This window comes from Pan paniscus, chromosome 3, assembly GCF_029289425.2.
Source record: "Pan paniscus chromosome 3, NHGRI_mPanPan1-v2.0_pri, whole genome shotgun sequence".
Lineage (NCBI taxonomy): Eukaryota > Metazoa > Chordata > Mammalia > Primates > Hominidae > Pan > Pan paniscus.
Window position 1 is genome coordinate 167,599,958 of NC_073252.2, and position 24,510 is coordinate 167,624,467.

The window sequence follows — 24,510 nt, forward strand, 5'->3', positions numbered from 1 at the left end:
TCTTTCCTGTTTGCTAGAGAGATCAAAAGCTCAGGTGGTGGTAGTGGTGGTAGTGCGGAAATAAGCATAATTCTCTTACGCTACAGGAAGTATGTTCAGCATACATATGAAGCTCTCTTACTGGCCAAACTAGGTGTCCTGGGGTTGGAGCTTATCACATAAGCCCAGGTGTCTGAGAATGAAAGACCTGGGGCTTGAATGAAGCAATTTTGCCAACAGGGAGCTATCCAAGGTACTGGCCTCTTCCATCAGCACTTGCTGACCGGGTAGCGTGTAGCTGCTCTCCTGGCAGTGACACGTGCCATTTTGTCGGAAAGGAGCCAGCCCTGATTGCCTGAACCAAGTTCCATCCTGCTTGACCTGGTCTGACCTATGCCTGGCCTAGCCTTTCCTAACCTCTATACCTCACCTAACCTGTGCCTGTTGTGGCCGTGACATTGTCTGCTGTGACAACTGCCCCAGTTATAACCTAGACCAAACTTCTCCAACACGCAGCCTGTGGGTTGCATGCAGCCCAGGATGGCTTTGAATGTGGCCCAACACAAATTTGTAAACTTTCTTAAAACGTTATAAGATTTTTTGTGATTTTTTTTTTCTCATCAGCTATCATTAGTATATTAGTGTTTCTGTATTTTATGTGTGGCCCAAGACAATTCGTCCAATGTGGGCAGGAAAGGAGGCCAAAAGATTGGACAGCCCTGACCTAGACTAATGGTTCTGAAACCTGGCTCAGCATCAGGGTTACTGGGAGACATTGTTAAAATAGCATGAATCAGAATCTCTAGGAGTGGGGCCTAGGAATTTGGGGACCGCTATCCTGGATTAATTTCTTGGCTGTCTTACCATGTTTCCTGGAAGAGTTGACTCTAATTCCTCTTGTTTTTCTTTTCCACTGAATGGAATGTAAATTGTAGTATTTAAATTTTTCAGAATGAATAAACAAATGATGATATATCCATACAATGGAACAGTACTCAGCAATGGAAAGGAGCAAACTATCGATATGCTCTACACAATGGAGAAATCTCAAATAATTATGCTGACTGAAAGAAGTCATACAAAAAACTAAACATATTGTATAGTTGAATGTATATCACATTCTATGACATGCAGAGTAATCCATAGTGATATAAACTCAGGGATGGGTTGGCAGGTGGGAGCACAAGAGGACTTTGTATGGGCTGGGTATGTTCGTTTCCTTTACACTTTTTTTTTTTTTTTTTTGAGACGGAATCTTGCTCTGTCCCCCAGGCTGGAGTATAGTGGCATGATCTCGACTCACTGCAACCTCTGGCCTCCCAGGTTCAAGAGATTCTTCTGCCTCAGCCTCAAAGTAGCTGGGATTATAGACATGCACCCCTACACCTGGCTAATTTTTGTATTTGTGGTAGAGATGGGGTTTCACCATGTTGGTCAGACTGGTCTCAAACTCCCAACCTCAAGCAATCCACCCGCCTTGGCCTCCCAAAGTGCTGAGATTACAGACGGGAGCCACAGTGCCCAGCCCATTTCCTTTATTCTAATCATTATTTTATGGGTGCACACACACATGAAATTATATCCTTTAAGCAATTTCTTGTTTATTGAATGTCAGCTGTAACTCAATAAAGCTGTTAAAAATAAATAAATAAAAGTTTCAGGGAGATGATTGGATAAAAGTGTATTAAAAATCCTTATGCTATTAAAAACATTATGGAGGTTCTTCAAAAAATTAAAAATAGAATTACCACATGATCCAGCAATCCTATTACTGGACCTATTTCCAAAGGAAATAAAATCAGTATGTCAAAGAGCTATCTGCATCTCATGTTCACTGCAGCATTAGTCACAGTGGCCAAGATCTCTTAGGAACCAACCCAAGTGTCCATCAACAGATGACTGGTGATGGCTCACAGGGAAGAGAGAATGAGCTCCTCTCTGTATGGTGGCTGCAGTATGCTGGAGGTGCCTGTGACATGACTAGGCCCCTTGCTCCTTCCCCAGCCCAAGGACAGTAAAGGCAGTATCTGTACTGCTGCAGTTGCAATGGGAGAGGGGCTATGGTTTGTCTCTAGGATTTCTTCCCCAGAAAATGTAAAGCCTCCACCGACTGAAGTGTTCAGGCAGAGGCAGGGTGGTTGTGCTAGGAGCCCAGTTTGAGAGGCCCTGCCCAGTGAGGTATAACAGAAGCAGGGACATGCGGAAAACAGTCTGGCCACTTTTCCATCAGGCAGCCATGCTGTGCTGGGGATCGACTAAGTCCTTAATTTTTTCACTCCCTCCCAAGCCTGAAGGGAACAGAGGAGGAGAAAGCTGCAAAGCAGCAAAGGTAGTGGCTTGCTTGCTACTACTGGGAGCTCCGTCCCAGGGAAGTGCAGAGTAGCTGTTGGCCTGAGAGCCCAGATGGAGATGGGATGGCTGAGGTCCCACATTGGGAGGCTCTGCCCAGTGAGGAGTAGTAGGGACAGGTACCCACGTGGAAAACAGTGTGGCCACTTTTTCTAAGGCAGCAAAACTTGTGGGCCTGCCTGCTCCCTCTAGGAGCTCTGTCCCAGGGAAGCACCTTCTACCCTTCACCAGGCAGGGCCCTCAGCCTGGGCCCATAGAGCGGCTTCCCACCCTCAAGTGAGCATTTCCACTGGTGGTGGCTCTGAGTTTCTCTGGGGTGGATCTTCCAGAGGCAACTGACAGCCCCTCTGCCACTACCACTGCAGTGGTTCTGCCCTTGCTGCCCTTATACTGAGGAAAAGGACAAAGAGCCTGAGGGCTTTACTTATACCATCAGCTGCAGCTGCCCTAAGGAGAAGAGGGCAGTGTGTCTTCTCTGTGAGCCCTGTTCCTGCTGTTTGTCTCCAGGCAGAGCCTCCTGGCTTAGGCCCACAAGGCAGCCACTGGAGTCTGGGCCAATTGCACTGATTGGTCATGACTCTGCATTTCTCTGGATTGGAGCTTCAAGAGACAAGTGAAAGGCCCTCTGCCATTGTGTCAAGGTCCCTGACCCGAAGCTGGGTAGGGAACGTAAAGGCTGAGCTCACCCCAGGGCTGCAATGTGCAGCCCAGGAGTGCCAAGCCTAGATCTGCAGCCAGCACTCAAGTAGGAGAGGAGCTCATACTCTCAGAGCACAAAGAGGGAGCAGAGCTGCAAATGTGAGGAAATACAGAGGAGCCATGTGGCTGAGCAAGAGCCTGCCTATCAGCCATGACGCTTAAGCACCATCTACTGGATCACAGCCCAATTGCAATGCCAAAAATACTTTGCTAATATACCCACGTGAAACCAAGGACAAGAATTCAAATAAAGACCCTGAACAAAGCCTTGGGCCTCTGAAAACACCCAGAAACAAATGCAACTGACCACACACAAATTACACCACAGCTAGAGGAAAACCAGCCCACACAGATGAGAAAGAACCAGTGCAAGAACTCTGGCAACTCAAAAAACCAGAGCGTCTTTTTACCTCCAAATGACCTCACTAGTTCCACAGTAATGGTTCTTAACAAGGCTGAAATGGCTGAAATGACAGAAATAGAATTGAGAATGTGGATCAGAATGAAGATCATCAAGATTCAGGAGAAAACTGAAACCCAATCCAAGGAATCTAAGGAACAAGAGAAAATGATACAGGATGTAAAAGACAAAATGGCCATTTTAAGAAAGAAGAAAACTGATCTGATAGAGCTGAAAAACTTACTTCAAGAATTTCATAATACAGTCACAAGTATTAACAGAATAAGTGGTCAAACTGAGGAAAAGAATCTCAGAGCTTAAAGATTAGTGTTCTGAAATAATTCAGTCAGACAAAAACAAAGCAAAACCAATAAAGAATGAAAAAAAAACCTCTTAGAAATATGGGATTATGTAAAGAGACCAAATCTATGACTCATTGTTGTCCCTGAAAGAGAAAGACAGAAAGCAAGCAACTTGGAAAACATTTTTGAGGATATAATCCATGAAAATTTCCTCAACTGTAATAGCAAGGCCAACATTCAAATTCAGGAAATGCAGAGAACCCCTATGAGATACTACACAGGATGACCATCCCCAAGACACATAGTCATCACATTCTTCAAAGTCAGAATGAAAGAAAACATGTCCCTCTCCCTCTCCTTCTCCCTCTCCCTCTCCCTCGTCTCCCTCTCCCTCTCCCTCTCCCTCTCCCTCTCCCTCTCCCTCTCCCTCTCCCCGGTCTCCCTCTGATGCCACCAAAGTTGTGAAAGCCGAGACTGGACTGTACTGCCGCCATCTCGGCTCACTGCAACCTCCCTGCCTGATTCTCCTGCCTCAGCCTGCAGAGTGCCTGGGATTGCAGGCGCGCGCCACCACACCTGACTGGTTTTTGCATTTTTTGGTGGAGACAGGGTTTCGCCGTGTTGGCGGGGCTGGTCTCCAGCTCCTGACCGCGAGTGATCTGCCTGCCTCGGCCTCCCGAGGTGCCGGGATTGCAGATGGAGTCTCGCTCACTCAGTGCTCAATGTTGCCCAGGCTGGAGTGCAGTGGCGTGATCTCGGCTGGCTACAACCTCCACCTCCCAGCCGCCTGCCTTGGCCTCCCAAAGTGCCGAGATTGCAGCCTCTGGCCGGCCGCCACCCCGTCTGGGAAGTGAGGAGCATCTCTGCCTGGCTGCCCATCGTCTGGGATGTGAGGAGCCCCTCTGCCCCGCAGCCCAGTCTGGGAAGTGAGGAGCGCCTCTTCCCGGCCGCCATCGCCTCTAGGAAGTGAGGAGCATCTCTGCCCGGCTGCCCTGTCTGAGAAGTGAGGAGCCCCTCCGCCTGGCAGCCGCCCCGTCTGGGAAGTGAGGAGCCCCTGCACCTGGCAGCCGCCCCGTCTGCGAAGTGAGGAGCCCCTCTGCCCGGCAGCCGCCCCGTCCAGGAGGTGGGGGGCAGCCCCCGCCCGGCCAGCTGCCCCATCTGGGAGGTGGGGGGCAGCCCCCACCCCGCCAGCCGCCCCGTCCGGGAGGTGGGGGGCAGCCCCCGCCCCGCCAGCCGCCCCGTCCGGGAGGGAGGTGGGGGGGTGTCTCCACCCGGCCACTGCCCCGTCTGGGAGGTGGGGGGGAACCTCTGCCCAGCTGCCCCATCTGGGAAGTGAGGAGCCCCTCTGCCGGGCTGCCACCCTGTCTGGGAGGTGTACCCAACAGCTCATTGAGAACAGGCCATGATGACGATGGCGGTTTTGTCGAATAGAAAAGGGGGAAATATGGGGAAAAGAAAGAGAGATCAGATTGTTACTGTGTCTGTGTAGAAAGAAGTAGACATGGGAGACTCCGTTTTGTTCTGTACTAAGAAAAATTCTTCTGCCCTGGGATGCTGTTAATCTATAACCTTACCCCCAACCCCATGCTCTCTGAAACATGTGCTGTGTCCACTCAGGGTTAAATGGATTAAGGGAGGTGCAAGATGTGCTTTGTTAAACAGATGCTTGAAGGCAGCATGCTCATTAAGAGTCATCACCACTCCCTAATCTCAAGTACCCAGGGACACAAACACTGCGGAAGGCCGCAGGGTCCTCTGTCTAGGAAAACCAGAGACCCTTGTTCACATGTTTATCTGCTGACCTTCCCTCCACTATTGTCCTATGACCCTGCCAAATCCCCCTCTCTGAGAAACACCCAAGAATGATCAATAAATACTAAAAAAAATAAAAAATAAAAATAAAAAAAAGAAAAGAAAACATGTCAAAGGCAGCTGGAAGTAAGGGGCAGATCACCTTCAAAGGGAACCTATCAGACTAGTAGCAGATGTCTCAGTGGAAACTCTACATGCCAGAAGAGATTGGGGCCCATGTTCAACATTCTTAAAGAAAAGAAATTCCAACCAAGAATTTCATATCTAGCCAAACTAAGTTTCATAAGTGAAGAAGAAATAAGATCTGTTTCAAACAAGCAAATGCTAAGGAAAAATTTGTTACTACCAGTCCTGCCTTATAAGAGGTCCTTAAGGGAATGCAAAATATGAAAAGCAAAGATCATTACCAGCCATCACAAAAAAACACTTAAGTACATAGACCATTGACACTATGAAGCAGCCACACAATCAAGTTTGCATAATAACCAGTTAACAACATGATGATAGGATCAAACCCACACATATTAATATTATCCTTGAATGTCAATGGGCTAAATGCCCCCAAATAAAAGGGACAGAGTGGCAAGTTGGATAAAGAAGCAAGACCCAATTGTACACTGTCTTCAAGAGACCCATCTCATATGTAATGATTCCCATAGGCTCAAAGTAAAGGGATGAAGAAAAATCTAACAAGGAAATGGAAAACAGAAAAAAGCAGGGGTTGCTACTCTAATATCAGAAAAAACACACTTTAAACCAACAACAATTAAAAAAGAAAAAGGAGGGCATTAAATAATGGTAAAGGGTTCAGTTCAATAAGATGACCTAACTATCCTAAATATATATGCACCCAAGACAGGATCACCCAGATTCATAAAGCAAGCTCTTAGAGACCCATGAAAAACTTAGACTCCCACACAATCATAGTGGGAGATTTCAACACCCCATCTACAGTATTAGACAGATCATCAAGGCAGAAAACTGGCAAAGAAATTTGGAACCTGAGCTTGATACTTCACCAAATGGGCCTAATAGATATTTACAGAACTCTCCACCCCAAAACAACAGAATATACATTCTTCTTATCTGCACATGGCACATACTCTAAAATTGACCACACAATTGGACATAAAACAATCCTCAGAAAATTAAAAAAAAAACCCAACCTGTCATACCAAACACACTCTCAGAACACAGTGCAATAAAACTAGAAATCAATACTAAGAAAGGCACTCAAAATCATATAGTTACATGGAAATTAAACAACCTGCTCCTGAATGACTTTTGAGTACATAATGAAGTAAAGACAGAAATCAAGAAACCCTTTGAAACTAATTAGAACAAAGATATAACATACCAGAATCTCTGGGACACAGCTAAAGTGGTGTTAAGAGGAAAGTTTATAGCACTAGAGACACACATCGAAAAAATTATAAAGATCTCAAATTAACAACCTAACAACTCACCTGGAGGAACTAAAGAAACAAGAGCAAACCAACCCCAGAGCTAGCAGAAGACAAGAAATAACCAAAATCAGAGCTGAACTGAAGGAAATAGAGATGTGAAAAATCATACAAAAGATCAATGAATCCAGGAGTTTGTTCTTTGAAAACCTTAATAAGATTGACAGACCACTAGCTAGACTAATAAAGAAAAAAGAGAATATCCAAATAAACTCTATCAAAAATGTCAAAGGGGACATTACCACTGACCCCACAGAAATACAGATAACCCCCAGAGACTACTACAAACACACAAACTAGAAAACCTAGAAGAAATAGATAAATCTTGGAAACATACAACCTCCCAAGATTGAACCAGGAAGAAATACAATCCCTGAACAGACCAAAAATGAGTTCTGAAATTGACTCTGTAATAAGAAGCCTTCTAACCAGAAAAATCTCAGGACTAGATAGATTCATAGTCAAATTCTCCCAGATTTATAAAGCTGGTGCCACTCCTACTGAAGCTATTTTTAAAAATTGAGGAGGAGAGACTCCTCCCTAACTCATTCTATGAGGCCAGCATCATTTTGATACCCAAACCTGGCAGAGACACAACAAAAAAAGAAAACTTCAGGCCAACATTCTTGATGAACATAGGTGCAAAAATCCTCAGCAAAATACTAGCAAACTGAATCCAGCAGCACTTAAAAAAGCGAATCCACCAGGATCAAGTAGGGTTTATTCTTGGGATGCAAGTTTGGTTCAACATACACAAATCAATAAGTGTGATCCATCATATAAGCAGAACTAAATACAAAAACCACAGATGACCATCTCAACAGATATAGAAAAGGCTTTCAGTAAAATTCAAAACTTCGTATTAAAAACTCCCAACAAATTAGGCATTGAAGGAACATACCTCAAAATAATAAGAGCCATCTATGAAAAACCCCACAGCCAACATAATACTGAGTAGGCAAAAGCTGGAAGCATTCCCTCTGAGAACCAGAACAAAACAAGGATACCCACTCTCACGACTCCTAATCAACCTAGTCCTGGAAGTCCTAGTCAGAGCAATCAGGCAAGAGACAGAAAAAAAGGCATCCAAATAGGAAGAGAGGAAGTCAAACTATCTTTCTTCACAGATGATATGATGCTATACCTAGAAAACCCCATAGTCTTTGCCCAAAAGCTCCTAGATAAACAACTTCAGCAAAGTTTTAGGATACAAAATCAACATACAAAACTCAGTAGTATTTCTATATACCAACAATGTTGAAGCTGACAGCCAAATCAGAACACAATCTCATTCACAATAACCACAAAAGGAATAAAATGCCTAGGAATACAGCTAACCAGGGAGGTGAAAGATCTCTACAATGAGAATTACAAAACACTGCTCAAATAAATCAGAGATGACACAAGCAAATGGGAAAACATTCCATGGTCATGGAAAGGAAGAATCAATATTATTAAAAATGGCCATACTGCCCAAAGCAGTGTACAGATTCAATGCTATTCCTATCAAACTACCAATGACATTCTTCACAGAACTAGAAAAAAAACTATTTTAAAATTCATATGAAACTAAACAAGAGCCCAAATAGCCAAAGCAATCCTAAAGCAAAAAGAATGAAGCCGAAGGCATCACATTACCTGACTTCAAACTATATTACAAGGCTACAGTAACCAAAATAGCATGGCACTGGTAGAAAAACAGACACACAGATCAATGGAACAGAATAGACAGCCCAGAAATAAAGCCACACACATATAACCATCTGATCTTCGACAAAGTTGACAAAAACAAGCATTGGGAAAGGACTCCTTATTCAATAAATGGTGCTGGAATAACTGGCTAGCCACATGCAGAAGACTGAAATTGGACCCCTTCCTTATACCATACACAAAAATTAACTCAAGATGGGGGCAGACTAAGTTGATCTTCCAGAGTGACTGTCTCTTCCAGAATGGGCTGCAGAGTGCAGGCATTGCTGTGCTCCAGCTCCTCCGGGCCTGTGTTGCCACACTCCCTACTGCTATGAGCTTCTTCAAAAGTTTCCCACTGTCTGGGCCAGTGGAGGGGCTCCTGTAGCAGCAGCCAGACACCAAGGCTGTGGTGAATGGGAAGGGCCTCAGCACTGGTACCCTTTATATTGCTGAGAGCCACCTGTCTTGGTTAGATGGCTCTGGATTAAGATTCTCACTGGAATACCCCACCATTTGTTTACATGCATTGTCCAGGGACCGAAGTGACTATCTAGGAGAGCATTTGTATGTTATGGTGAAAGCCAAATTTGAAGAAGGATCAAAAGAATCTGTTGCTGACGAAGAAGAGGAAAATAGTGATAATGATGTGGAACTATTACTGAATTTAGATTTGTGCCTAGTGATAAATCAATATTGGAGGCAACATTCACTGCAATGTGTGAATGCCAGTACTTGCATCCAGATGCTGAGGATGAAGATTCAGATGCTTACGATGGAGAAGAATATGATGTGGAAGTGCAAGAACAAGGACATGGGGACATCCCTACATTTTACACCTGTGAGGAAGGATTTATCTCATCTAACAGCAGAGGGCCAAACATGTTGGAGATTAGAAGGAACGCTTTCTCAGTCTGTAAGCTGCCAGTATCATATGGTTGGGGTCAGGACAGAAGACTCAATAAGAGATGATGAAACTGGGATGGAGGTGGATACCACACCAACAGTTGCTGGACAGTTTGAGGATGCAGATGTTGATCACTGAAAATGATTTATGCAGGTTTAAGATTGGCCTCCTCTGTGGCTTTCAGATATAGGTACATCTTATAAATCAGGAACAAATAGGAAATTCCTTGAGGAAGTTGGTAAATCTAACAAAACATTGGAGATCATGGGGCCAATTTTTTCTTCTCTGTATACTCTCTCTCAAGACAGCTCATGGTTTAAAAACCCATTAACATGCGAATAATTCCCAGACTAATACTTTCTGGCCTGACCACTTCACTGAGTTTTAGACATGGATACCCAATTGCCTACATGACATGCCCACTTAGATAACTAGTGGGCAGTTCAAACTTAATATGTCCTATACAGAACCTGTAATTTCCCCTACCGACCCCATTTCAGCAGAAGGTGCCACAATCCTTCCTGTTACTCAAGCCCCCAACCTAGGGACAATCCTTGGTTTCTCTTTTTTCCTGATTCCCCATAGTCACTCCATCATCAAGTGCTATTCAGTCTATATTCAAAATATATCTCATACCTGTACATCATCAGCTCCTGCTCAGATTCTTTTTATTTTATTTTTTTAACATTTATTTATTTATTTATTTTGGTAGAGACAGGGCCTCGCTGTATTTCCCGGGCTGGTCTTGAACTCCTGGCCTCAACTGATCCTCCCAATTCTGCCTCCCATGTGTTGGAATTATAAGCATGAGCTACTGTGCCTGGCCAACTCCTGCTTAGTTTCTTGCAGTAACTTATAAATTGCTTTCCTTGCTTTCACTCTTGCCCCTAAAATTCATCTTCTATATGGCAGAGTGATCTTTTTAAAAGTGTAAATCAGATCATGGCCCTGCCTGCTCTGCTGAAAATTCTCCAATGACTTCCCGTCACAAGCTCCTCACCACAGCCTCCAAGGCCTTCCATTAGCTGTCCTGGCCCACCTCTCTGACTTTCACACTTCCTGTTTTCTCATCCCTGTACCTTGAAGTATTTGGGCCCTTGTTATTTAGATTAATGTCAAATCTACCCTCGCAGAAAAACTATTTAAAAACCATTTTTTTTAGGGACAGGGTCTCACTCTGTTGCCCAGACTGGAGTGCGGTGGGGAGATCACAGCTCACTGCAGCCTTAAACTCCTGGGCTCAAGTGATCCTCCTGCTTCGGCCTCCCAAGTAGCTAGGACTACAGGCACACACCATTGCACCTGGCTAATTTTTAAGTTTTTTGTAGAGACTGAGTCTTACTATGTTGCCCTAGGCTGGTCTTGAACTCCTGGCCTCGAGTGATCCCACCTTGACTTCCCAAAGTGGTAGAATTACAGGCCTGACCCATCGTGCCTAGCTGACCTCTTTTTGTTTTCTTCAAGATACTTACCACTAATTAAAGTGATTGTGTTCATGTATTTGTTTCCTAGTTCAGTGCCTAACATTCCTCACTGAATTGTAAGCTCCAGAGAATAAGTTCCTTGTCTGTTATTCAACTGTTTATGCCCATTGCCTAGATTAGTGCCTGACTCATGGTGGGCTCTCATTGAAACTGTTCAATGAATGAATGAATGATCTGCCCATTGTATGCATGTTCTTTGCATCAAGGCCTGGCTTTTTATACAAATGAGAACAATACATGATACCATCTGTACCTTCAAGGAAGGAGCAGTTTGGTAGAGTGGCAGAGGCAAGAGCTCTGGAGCTTGACAGACCTAGGTCCTGAGACATGGCTCTGTGAAATGGGTGACCTTGGACCTCCGAGCCTTTCTGAATTCAGTTTTCTAATCTATAAAATGGTAATAATTCTATCTACTTCTAGACTTTTTACAGTAACTTTTTTCCTGTTTTTACCTGCTATTGAATAGAGTAACTTTTATAGAATTCAAGTCTAATTTATATTAGCAGAAGTTGTATCTGCAGCTTACAAACAGTATATCATCACAGCAAAGAATACATGCCTGTGTATATGCTCCTCTCTTTAGATGTGTGTGTCTGTGTGTGTGTGTAAGGGTGTGTGTGTATGTGTGAGTGGGTGAGACTCTGTGTGTGGGAGTGGATAGATATGTGTGTGGGGGGGAGTGTGGGTCTCTCTCTCTCTTATATACTATATTACATATAGTATACATAATATATAATGTTATATATTACACATTACATATAATACATTATATTATAGTACATTAAAAATTATATATACACATTTGATATATATATATATAATATATATATGTAGAGAGAGAGAGACAGTTTCTCAGAAGAATGATTAATTCTCCAATTCATCAAGGAATAATTTTCTAGCATGAAGCAGAGTCCTTAACAGCCTTATTTAATTGATGGTAATTGGTATTAAGAGGGTATAATTTATAGAACCAGCATTTAAAAAATACCTCTGCTTAGAGTTCTAACGCTGGGTGATAAGAACCATCAAGCTTGCCATTCAGGAAGTCCTTGAAGTTTGTGAATGACAAATAGGTCAAGGAGAAAATTGTTGAGAGACCCCTTCAATGTCTTCTTAAGTCTCTCAAATGTCAATCAATAAATGGTATCCTCCAAATGAAAACCTTTTCCACTTGGAAGCCTGTCGTCCATTACAATAGCTTTCTCTCTCTTTTCTGCCAGAAGAGCAAATGAAATGTATTTTTCCAACAGCAGCTTTCAGGAAAGCCAGTTAGTGAATTTTAAGATTAGTTTATTCTGCTCCAGATTTTGAAGTTATTTTTTGATATTTGATCTGTGGGCTGAATCACAGAATCCAACTTTAAAGTTAGAAGGGATCTTGAGATCATTTAGTTCAAACTCCCTTGTGCAGCTTTTCTGTAGACATGAAAATTGTGCTGTTAATTTTTAATACCATTTTGAGTCTTTGAATGAGAGAATTAAGCTTTTCATAATTATATGCCGTGACCACCAGCAGTATAGGCTGTGAGCTCTTGGAGGAGCTTATGAGGAGAAACTCCAGAGAAGCATGAGTTCTTCATGTCCAATATCTGGCATGGAACCCAGAATGAAGGCTTGAAAAATGAATCATTCCTAATATAGTAGTTAGAGAAATTAGACAAGCTTGCAAACGTGTAATTGTTCACAACAAAATAAAAGGATAAAGACAAGGAAAATCTAAAATAACCAGCAGGGTATGGTGGCTCACGCCTGTAATCCCACACTTAGAGAGGCTTAGGTGGGAGGATTGTTTGAGGCCATGAGTTCGAGATTAGCCTGGGCAACGTAATTAGACTCATCTCTACAAAAAATAAAAAAAATTAGCCAGGTGTGGTGGCATGTGCTGGAGGCTGAGGTGGGAGGATGGCTTGAGCCCAGGAGTTTGAGGCTATAGTGAGCTATGGTCCGATTGTGCCACTGCACACCAGCGTGGATGACAGAGTGAGACCCTGTCCCTAAAGATAAAATAACATAATTCAAAAATGATTTTTATTAGGTTTAAACAATTAGTGAGAGCCCCCCTCCCAATAAGTATATGCTTTTTCATAGCACTTCACATTCCCCATACTAACTTACTAATTTAATGTTTCTGTTGGTGACTCATGCTGAATTGTGCAGTAGGAACACAGAGTGCTGAATTTCCTTAGATAATCCACAGAACGGAAAATCAATTTTATGACAAATAAGCATTGACTAAAAAGAGAAATCAGAGTGTAAATAACTATCATCATATAACTCATTTTATCTTCTAAAGAACTCAGTTTGGAAAATATCTTTATATCTCTATATTCTATGCCTTTATAACCCTATGATATATCTCCATATCATGTGTAATACATTTATACACCACTGTATTAGGCAGTTCTTGCATTGTTGTAAAGAAATACCTGTGACTGGCTGGGTGCACTGGCTCACACCTGTAATCCGAGCACTTTGGAAGGCCGAGGCAGGCAGATCACCTGAGGTCAGGAGTTTGAGACCAGCCTGGCCAACATGGTGAAACCCCGTCTCTACTAAAAATGCAAAAATTAGCCAGGCATGGTGGCACACACCTGTAATCCCAGCTACTCGGGAGGCTGATATGGGGGAATTGCTTGAACCCGAGAGGCAGAGGCTGCAGTAAGCTGAGATTGTGCTACTGCACTCCAGCCTGGGGGACAGAGTAAGACTCTGTCTCGAACAAACAAACAAAAAAACCCTGTGACTGGGTGATTTATAAAGAGAAGAGGTTTAATTGGCTTATGATTCTGCAGGCTGTACAGGAAGTGTGGTGTTGGCATCTGCTCGGCTTCTAGGGAGGCCTCAGGAAGCTTACAGTCATGGCAGAAGGTGAAAGGGGAGCAGGGATGTCACATGACCAGAGCAGGCATGAGAGAAAGAGAAAGAATATGTGTCAGGGGAGGGGGATGTCACTTTTAAATGACCAGATCTTGTATAAACTCAGGGCAAGAGCTCACTTATCACCAAGGCCCAAGCCATTCATGAGAGATCCGCCCCCATGATACAAACACTTCCCACCAGGCTCCACCTCCAATACTGGGGATTACAATTCATGAGATTTGGGTCAAGAAAAATATCCAAACTATATCAACCACCGTATTAGTGGTATTGAAACTAATGGTATAGCAGTTTAATTGCTTGCATGAAGGCACATCGGCAGCTAATTGGCCGAGCTGGGACTCAAAACTAAGTCCAACTCCACTATACTTCACTGGTTCTGCCATGGCAGAGAACAGAAAAGGATTTGAAGATGACTTAATCATGTGACTTCATGGTACTGGTGAGGACACGGGGACCAGAAGAAACTGCAACTTGCCTAAAATCATACAACTGCTTAGTGGCAGAGCTGGAGTCACAGTTAGTTGTCCCTTGACCATGAAGCCTCATTTTAGAAATTTTGCTATTTTTTTCCCTCTTCTCTGTTCCTAAAATTTACTTTTTAAGACTGCTGTTGAACAAAGGAAATTCATGTCTTATAAGTACTATTTACATAATCAGTATCCTAGAAGTGAAGTAATAGCTTAGGGACTATATCATCACAGGTCTCTTGAATGTGTTTAGGTTAGACTGTGATAAGGAGTGCAGACCAGCTGAAATAGCACTTTGCTCTAAAGGATATTTTGATTAGATAGAGCAGCTTTATTTCTGGCCTGAATTAATAGGTGATAGAAATATATTAGCAGAAAGTAATAGTAGGTGATTAAAAGATTTAAATAGTAAATTCAGTTCTTTGTTTTTTTTTCACTAATTGCATTGCTTATGTTAATTTTATTTTATTTTTTATTTATTTATTTTATTTATTTATTTATTATTATTATACTTTAAGTTTTAGGGTACATGTGCACAATGTGCAGGTTAGTTACATATGTATACATGTGCCATGCTGGTGTGCTGCACCCACTAACTCGTCATCTAGCATTAGGTATATCTCCCAATGCTATCCCTCCCCCCTCCCCCCACCCCACAACAGTCCCCAGAGTGTGATGTTCCCCTTCCTGTGTCCATGTGTTCTCATTGTTCAATTCCCACCTATGAGTGAGAATATGTGGTGTTTGGTTTTTTGTTCTTGCGACAGTTCACTGAGAGTGATGATTTCCAATTTCATCCATGTCCCTACAAAGGACATGAACTCATCATTTTTTATGGCTGCATAGTATTCCATGGTGTATATGTGCCACATTTTCTTAATCCAGTCTATCATTGTTGGACATTTGGGTTGGTTCCAAGTCTTTGCTATTGTGAATAATGCCGCAATAAACATACGTGTGCATGTGTCTTTAAAGCAGCATGATTTATAGTCCTTTGGGTATATACCCAGTAATGGGATGGCTGGGTCAAATGGTATTTCTAGTTCTAGATCCCTGAGGAATCGCCACACTGACTTCCACAATGGTTGACCTAGTTTACAGTCCCACCAACAGTGTGAAAGTGTTCCTATTTCTCCACATCCTCTCCAGCACTTGTTGTTTCCTGACTTTTTAATGATCGCCATTCTAACTGGTGTGAGATGGCATCTCATTGTGGTTTTGATTTGCATTTCTCTGATGGCCAGTGATGGTGAGCATTTTTTCATGTGTTTTTTGGCTGCATAAATGTCTTCTTTTGAGAAGTGTCTGTTCATGTCCTTCGCCCACTTTTTGATGGGGTTGTTTGTTTTTTTCTTGTAAATTTGTTTGAGTTCATTGTAGATTCTGGATATTAGCCCTTTGTCAGATGAGTAGGTTGCGAAAATTTTCTCCCATTTTGTAGGTTGCCTGTTCACTCTGATGGTAGTTTCTTTTGCTGTGCAGAAGCTCTTTAGTTTAATGAGATCCCATTTGTCAATTTTGTCTTTTGTTGCCATTGCTTTTGGTGTTTTAGACATGAAGTCCTTGCCCATGCCTATGTCCTGAATGGTAATGCCTAGATTTTCTTCTAGGGTTTTTATGGTTTACAGTTCTTTGAATTCTCCCTGTGATGAAGCCTCTGCATCCTATTTCGTAATACTTACTTATAAAGAAGATCCATAAAATGAGTATATCCTGTTTAAAATACAGATGCCCTATCTATAAGTGATTTTGTTGTTCTGACATCTAATGCCATTGGCAAAAATTATAAACTTTTAAATTTTTTTTAGAGAGATGGGGGTCTCGCTCAAGCTAGAGTACAGTGGCATGATCATAGATCATTGTAGCCACGAACTTCTGGGCTCAAGTGATCTTCCCACCTCAGTCTCCAGAGTAGCTGAGACTACAAGTGTGTGCCACCATGCCCAGATAATTTTAAAAACAATTTTTATAGAGACAGATCTGTCTGTGTTGCCCAGGCTGGTCTTGAACTCTGGGCCTCAAGCAATCCTCCTGCCTCAGCCTGCCAAAGTACTGGGATTACAAGCGTATGTCAGTAAACTTATAATTATAAATTTCATACCTCTGTGGTCAGTGAAAGCAGTTTTCAATTAATAACATTTTGGCTAATATTTACCACCTGTTGTAAGTGTGGCTTAACATGTTTAAGTGTTAACAATTGCTAATAATACTTATAGTTTGTTGGTAGTTTACGTTTCTGTTGAAGGCATAGTTCTCTTCTGAAGTTACCTTCTATGTGAGGAAACTCCGATTATTATAAAACTCCTAGCTTCTCTCCACCTTCTCATTTGCTTCTCTCCAGGAAGGAAGAAAGATTAAATCCGTTTGGTGAACTGGACACCTATAACCCGGCTTCTTCCTCAGGGGAGAGAGTGGCCCACGCAGAGCAAACATTTTCCTCAGCTTTTCCATGTGGTCAGGATGAGTCTGAGGTTTGTGACTGGACGGGTGTCTCATTCTAGGGTTTGCTGTCAGAAAGTCGATGTACCTGCAGGAATAATCCATGTCCTTCAACCGAGGCTTCATCAGTACCACATGGGATAATTTGGCTCTCCATCAGCTGCCATTTTTTGTCTTGTTTCCCAATTGGTTCAGGCCTCAGTGGGGAGGGGAGGCCTCAGTTATCAGAACACCTCACAGACCCAAACTGCTCTGAGCCACTGGGCTGAGTCTTGAGGCGTTAATAAGAAGCACAGTTTGTGAGATAAGCATCACATGGAGATTGAGGTTTGTGGCTTGGAGGGTGCTTTTAGCTCTGGTGATCCTGTACTTGGTGCAAAATGCATTAGATTTTTACCAAGGTGGGTCACTTTGTCCACAGGCAAGGGGCTGTTTTCATAAGAGTGGTTGTGTTTTTCTAGGGGCAGAAGTGCAGGCACCAGGGTCTCAGCTGAGGCTCAGACCTTCCACGAATCTGGAGGGATCTGAGAGCAGACTGCTGCAGGTGTGAGTTTTATTCTGAGCCGGCAAGGCTGAAGCAAGTGCTTGATTATAGGGAAGAGTCTTCCCTTATGGTCTTCAGCTGTCAGGGAGCAGAGTAATATTTACTGTTTTAAAACTGCAATGCAGCTGATTTTTGCACAAGCTAAAGAGAACTAAGTGAGATTTTTTGCCTTTAACCAACAGCATCAGATCTAGGTAAGCGCTGTGGGTTTCCTGCCCCAATTTCTGTTTTTCTGTTCTGTTCTGTTTTTTTTTTTTTTTTTTTCTGCCTTCCCAGCCAAGAAATGGACAGACTGATCTTGAGTTCTTATGGCTTGTTTATAAAAAAAACAAAAAACAAAAAACCAGGCACACACAAAAACCTACTGTCAGATTCCATTTACATGCTGTTCAAATCCCAGGCAAAACCAATTTATGGTGATATCAGAATATTTGGTATCTTTCAGGAGTTATCAACTGAATGGGGGTTCCAGGGAGCATTTAGGGTTATTGGAAATGTTCTCTGTCTTGATTTAGGTATTGTTTGCTCATGTATATATGCACATACAAATTAATTGAAGTGTGTACTTGAAAGTTGTACACCTTATTGTAACCTTAAAGTATTTATCCAGGCATAGATGAGCACGGATGACTTCTCTGAGCCAGCAATTTAGCAGCATGCTCCCCATCTGCAGTGCATGCTCTAATGGCCCCCAATTCCCATAGGCTACTAGGGGAGGGGCTGTGTCAGATTCTATAAGACACACTCTACTGGTTTTGAGTTTGCCTTTAAAGATGTATTTATTTTTATTTGATGCCTTCCTGGTCCCCCTTGATGTTTTGGATACTCACCAGGTGTAAGTGGTGTAAGAGATCCACCCTCACCAGGTCTAGGGTGATGGCTGCTGTGAGAAAAACTTGAGGCTGTCTGCTCCCACTGCCCCACCCCCGGCAAACTCAGAAGGTGCCAGGAGACTAAAGAATGACTCGGACAAGTCCAGCTTGGTGAGTAGATGAGTTTATTAGGACATGCATACAGGGCACTCCTTGGCAGCAGCAGGATGGCTCAAGAGTTCCACACCAGGTTCCGTCTCTAAACTGTTTTTTTTTTTTTTTGAGATGGAGTTTCTCTCTTGTTGCCCAGGCTGGAGTGCAATGGTGTCATCTCGGCTCACTGCAACCTCTGCCTCCTGGGTTCAAGCGATTCTCCTGCCTCAGCCTCCCAAGTAGCTCGGATTAGATATGTGCCACCACACCCGGCTAATTTTGTATTTTTAGTAGAGATGGGATTTCACCATATTGGCCAGGCTCTTCGTGAACTCCTGACCTCAGGTGATCCACCTGCCTTGGCCTCCCAAAGTGCTGGGATTACAGGTGTGAGCCACTGCGCCCGGCCTCTAAACTACTTTTAAGTTAATTTTCTGGCTCTTTGGCCACTGTGTTTGAGCACTGAGGCTGTTTTCCTTGGTAGATTCTCAGATACTCTCTGAGATGTTTGAGTTCTCAGGGACATCGGCTCCTTGGCTGGGCATCATGGCCTTGGCTCACTGGAATAAACATTTAGGGTTCAGGCAGCAGACACACACCCTTGAGTAGCCTGGTGAGGGACCCTCTATTAATGGCCCTAACATAATCTTGAGTGTTTACCACACAGCTGGGTGAATCAAAGGTTAGTTCTCTAGATGTCCCAAACTCTAGTAGATCTAGTCCTCTGACCAACCGGATGTCTGTCCTGCACAAGGTGTAACTTATATGTGCCATATTTCAAACTCCTGCACACATACCACAATCATCTATTCTTCTGTAAAGGACCAGATAGTCTACACTTTGTGCTTTGCGGGTCGTATGATCTCTGTGTCAACTAGTCAGCTCTGCATGAAAGCAGCTATAGACAATACATAAACAAATGGGTGTGGCTGTGCTCCAAGAAAGCTTAATTTACAAAACAGGTGGTCAGCCAGATTTAGTCTACAGGCTATAATTTGCCTGATCTAAACCATGTAATCATTCTGAAAAATTGACAGAGACAGGTTTATTCCATCTTTTTTTGCTTTGTTTTTGCCAGTAGGGGAACTGAGGCTTGGTGAGCTGAATGAGTTTCCCAGGTTATCTCTGGGTAGTGAAGGATTTCCAACTAGGACTCGGATGAAATGTACTCATGCTATTGACATGTAGTTTTAAGGTCTATGAGAATAAGTGTCATGTCTAATACTGCTTAGCATTCAACTTGAAGCACTTAATAAATATTCTCTCAATTGAGCAGTTTTGTATAACTTTCAGTCTTAAAACATCTTCCTATTCAGCCTCCCTCCCTCTCTCCCTTTCTTCCTTTTTTTTTTGAGATGGAGTTTCACTTTTGTCACCCAGGCTGGAGTGCAATGGCACAATCTCGGCTCACTGCAACCTCCGCCTCCTGGGTTCAAGAGATTCTCCTGCCTCAGCCTCCCAAGTAGCTGGGATTACAGGCATGCATCACCACACCTGCCTAATTTTTGTAAATATTTAGTAGAGACGGGGTTTCACCATGTTGGCCAGGCTAGTCTCAAACTCCTGACCTCAGGTGATCCACCTGCCTCAGCCTCCCAAAGTTCTGGGATTACAGGCATGAGCCACCACACCTGGCCTTCCCTCCCTCCCTCCCTCCCTCCCTCCCTCCCTTCCTTCCTTCCTTCCTCCCTCCCTCCCTCCCTCCCTCCCTCCCTCCCTCCCTCCCTCCCTTCATCTCACTCTGTCATTCAGGCTGGAGTGCAGTGGCGCGATCTTGGCTCAGTGCAACCTCTGCCTCCAGGGTTCAAGTGATTCTCCTGCCTCAGCCTTCCAAGTAGCTGGGACTACAGGTGCATGCCACCATGCCTGGCTAATTTTTGTATTTTTGGTAGAGATGGGGTTTCGACATGTTGCCCAGGCTGGTCTCCAACTCCTAAGCTCAGGCAATCCATCTGATTGCCTCCCAAAGTGCTGGGATTACAGGCGTGAGCTACCGTGCCTGGCTTTCCTCCACACACTTTCTATTGTCTGATTATCATCTCAGAAGGAAGCCTGAATAGGCTTCGAAGGTATTTAAATTTTAAAAGAGGACAGCTAAAGAAGGCAACACTATTTTCAGCAGAGCTAAATGCTACACAGATGAAGGAGATAATTTAGAAAAGCATGTCAGATCAAAGCATATCAGTATCCTCACCTCGTTTATTAAGATGTGTGTGTGACTGTAGCCATACTAAGTGACACAAAAGACCTTGTTAATCAAATCACTCACCCATCCTTTTTGTGGCCACAAAGGAGTGCGTCCAGGCTAAAGGAATAATACTTATTGCTAAATACTGTCCTATCAAAGGCTGAAAATATACATTTGCTTCCCCTGAGCTCTACTCAAGAGTAGTAGTCATTCCACTGTTTATCAAAACACCATATTGTACACCTTAGATATATATGATAAAAAAGACATAGCACACATCTGCTCTACATTCATAATAAAGGAACCTACAGGCAATTTTGTTTTGAATTGTTACCCTCTTGCCTTTACTCAGATTTTATTATTTAAACCAGAATCCACAAGCGATGTCTGCCACATCATGCTGACTCCAGGGACTGCGTATGAACAATCTGTAGTTACGGCTTCATTTCTTGAAATGCCCTTACCTTTCAGTGTCTGAAACGTAACACAGATACTTGGGAAGAAGGATGGAGAATATGATGTTTCGTTCTATGAGTTATCTACTCTTCCTTTGGTGCAAAAAATATTTGAAGGGGAAATTATTTACTACTGCATTACTCTCCTATTCAAAAGAGATGTGGCAGGGCACAGTGGCTCACACCTGTAATCCCAGCACTTTGGGAGGCCGAGGCGGGTCAACCATTTGAGGTCAGGGGTTCGAGACCAGCCTGGCCAACATGGTGAAACCCCGCCTCTACTAAAATTACAAAAAAATTTAGCCAGTTACGGTGGCAGGTGCCTGTCGTCCCAGCTACTTGGGAGGCTGAGGCAGGAGAATCGCTTAAGCCCAGGAGGCGGAGTTTGCAGTGAGCTGAGATCGCACCACTGCACTGCAGTCTGGGCAACACAGCGAGACTGTGTCTCAAAAATAAATAAAATAAAATAACGCCATTTTTTTCTCAATGCAGTTTGGACATCACAGGGGTACTTGGGGACCTCTATGGGAAAATGAGACATGGGGAACAGTGGTGAAAATCCATTTGCTTTCTTCCTGGTTTCACTTGGGGCCTCACAGCTTTCCCCTAGGGCCAGTCCTGCAAGATACAAGCATTTCTTACTTGCATATTCTAAGAATATTTTGCTGAAAGAAATTCATTTCTTCTCTGTTTTCATCCAAACAATTCCCTATGCAAGAGATCCTCCTCACGTAAAAATCTGATCAGGTCAATCAGCTCCTTTAAAATTCTTCTGGTATTCCTCACTGTCTAGAGGACAGGTGTATGCTTCCCCTTAGCTTGGAACACAGTGCTTTTATTTATTTTTTTAAATTTTATTATTTTTGGGATGGAGTCTTGTTCTATAGCCCAGTGTGGAGTACAGTGGCATGATCTCAGCTCACTGTAACCTTCTCCTCCTGGGTTGAAGCAATTCTCCTGCCTCAGCCTCCCAAGTAGCAGGGATTACAGGTGCCTACCACCATGTCCGGCTAATTTTTGTATTTTCAGTAAAGACAGAGCTTCACCATGTTGGTCAGGCTGGTCTCAAACTCCTGACCTGAGGTGATCTGCCTGCCTTGGCTTCCCAAAGTGCTGGGATTACAGGCGTGAGCCACTGTGCCCAGCCACATAGTCCTTTTGTGACCTGGCTCTCCTCTACTTTGTAAATGTTCCATTCCCACATGCATCCTGGACTCCAGTCATTCCAAACAGACTCTGACTCTAGGTGCCAGGCTATTCCTGGTCTCAATGCCTTGCATAGCTGCATCTTCTCCCTAGAATATTTCTCTGATGTTCTCCCTAAAGAAGTGCCCATGTTAGTTCAAGCATCACTGTCTTTGGGAAGGCTGTTTGACCTTCTCAGTCAGAGATTGGCATTTTCTCACCCCATGTAAGGATGGCTACCAGAAGATACATTTTCCCTGGGCCTCAGCCTCCCTTACTAGACCTTGCACCCTAACAAGTTCTATTCATTTTTGTATCCTTAGTGCCCGGCACAGTGTAGAATTTAATAACATGTGCTAGAAATAATGGGTAACTATTTTATAAAGAAGAAAACTTCAGATTTCTAACATTCTGTTTTATAATATTCATATCACAAACAGGAGTTTTTAGAGGGAAGAGGCCCTCATTCATCTTTGTATTTATTGTGCTAACATAGTGCCTGGTAGTAACACTTAATAAATGTTTGGGGAATGAATAGGGGAGTGAGCAGGTAAATGGATGATGTGGTATAACCATCCAGTGTGCGCCCAGGGCTCAGCCTCCATTCATCACTATCTACCACAGAAAGTCTCCAGGTAGCTGGAAGCAATGCCAAAGACTCAGAGCTCCTCTCTCTTTGGATGAATGGCTAAGAGATTACAGAGGGAGCCACAGGCATTGTTAAAGAATCTAAAGTCAGAGCTGACCTGGGGTTAGCCTAGTAGAAATGTACTTATTAAGTCCTTAGTTCATTTGTTTATTTAATACATATTTATTGGGTCACAGTTCCTAATTGGAAATTCTTGAGGCCTGATGTGTTCAGAATTCAGATTTTCTTCAGATTTTAGAGTGGTAATGTAGCACATAGCATGTAAAGCTATACTAGGGCAGAGACCCCTGGTATACTGGGGTGTAGCTTGGGGTCTAGGGCCACATCATGGGAAAAAGCACATTAATATTTCTGCAGAAAAGTGTATTTATATCTGCACTAAATTGTGGAATAAATAAAAACTATAAATAGGCTTATGACAGTTCAGGTTAAGTTTTGCCTTCAAATGACTGAAGCACAGATCAGGTTTTTCTGCCAATTGTGCTGCAGAAAACTTTCTCTTTTTCAGAACTTTTTGAGTTTTGGAATTGTGGATGAGGAATTATAGAACTGTAACAATGATTCTCTGCAAGAATTCCTCTTTTAGAAGAAATTTGGGAAAATATCCAACAAATATTAATTCTATCAGTAATTCCCAAAATGGTTTGATTGAAAAAAAGTCATCTCAAAGGGTATTATTAAAATCTAAAGATAAATGAATTTAAATATACTTTCATTAAAAAAAAAGAACCTTGATATTACATCATTATTTTTAACACATGGCAAAGTAGAGCTAATAAGTGGGATAAAGGGCTTCTTATTCTAAAACAGCTGTTCCTTGCAATCTTTACTATGGGGAAAAAAATGGTGAAGGGCAGTGCAAGGGGGTGGCAATAAGAGAACAAAAGGAAGTAGCTAAAATTAGCACTGTAGGTTCGAGGGCCTGCTAATTAAATTTATACTGCACCAGCAAATGCTTCAGAATTGTTACTTTTTCCTGTTATTTAACACTGTACATTCCTTTATCTGTGCAGGATGCATTTATTTACAGCCCGCCCCTTTCCCCCTCTCCAAAAAAAAAGTAGATTCAGAAACGCCTGCCCTGGGTAAAGGTGGAGAACAGCACTCTCCCATTAAAGTTTAAACCTCATGGCCACTGTCAAGATGGTGTCTAGAGTTTTACCAGTAGGTGAAATCCTTGTTAGAAGCTGTTAGGAAAAATACATGAAAAATACATAATGTTTCCCTTAGTTGTTCTGGTTCCTTAACATCTTTAAACTGATCATCTCTAGTTTCCAAGAGTCCTGGCTTTTGAGGGGAAATTAAGATTCTATTAGGTTGATGCAAAGTTTTCTATATTAATTACTTCATATGGAATTACTTTTACATCAACCTAATAGAATCAATTTCTATATTAGGTTGGTGCAAAAATAGTTCTATATTAAGTAATTAATATAGAAAATTAATTTTTATATTAGGTTGGCATTACAATGGCAAAACCACAATTAATTTTGCACCAACCTAATATAGGTGAGCTACTTTTGTGAGGAGTTTTATCAGACCCTGCCAAGGTATCCTGGTACAAGTTTCCCAGGGAAGGGCTTGCAATAACGTGTGCAAATCTGTGTACTCACAGGGCTTGGGATTATGTGACAATCTGAATGGTGCAGAGCTCA

General features: G+C 42.8%; 1 long non-coding RNA gene and 1 pseudogene across 2 annotated transcripts in view; both read left to right on the forward strand.

Annotated features, from left to right (window-relative positions):
* The window catches only part of LOC129397645 (uncharacterized), a 190,356-nt gene that overhangs the window by 65,128 nt on the left and 100,718 nt on the right, over positions 1-24,510 (forward strand). The gene's annotated exons all lie outside the window — the stretch shown is intronic.
* On the forward strand, positions 8,831-10,993 carry LOC100992441 (methylosome subunit pICln-like; annotated as a pseudogene).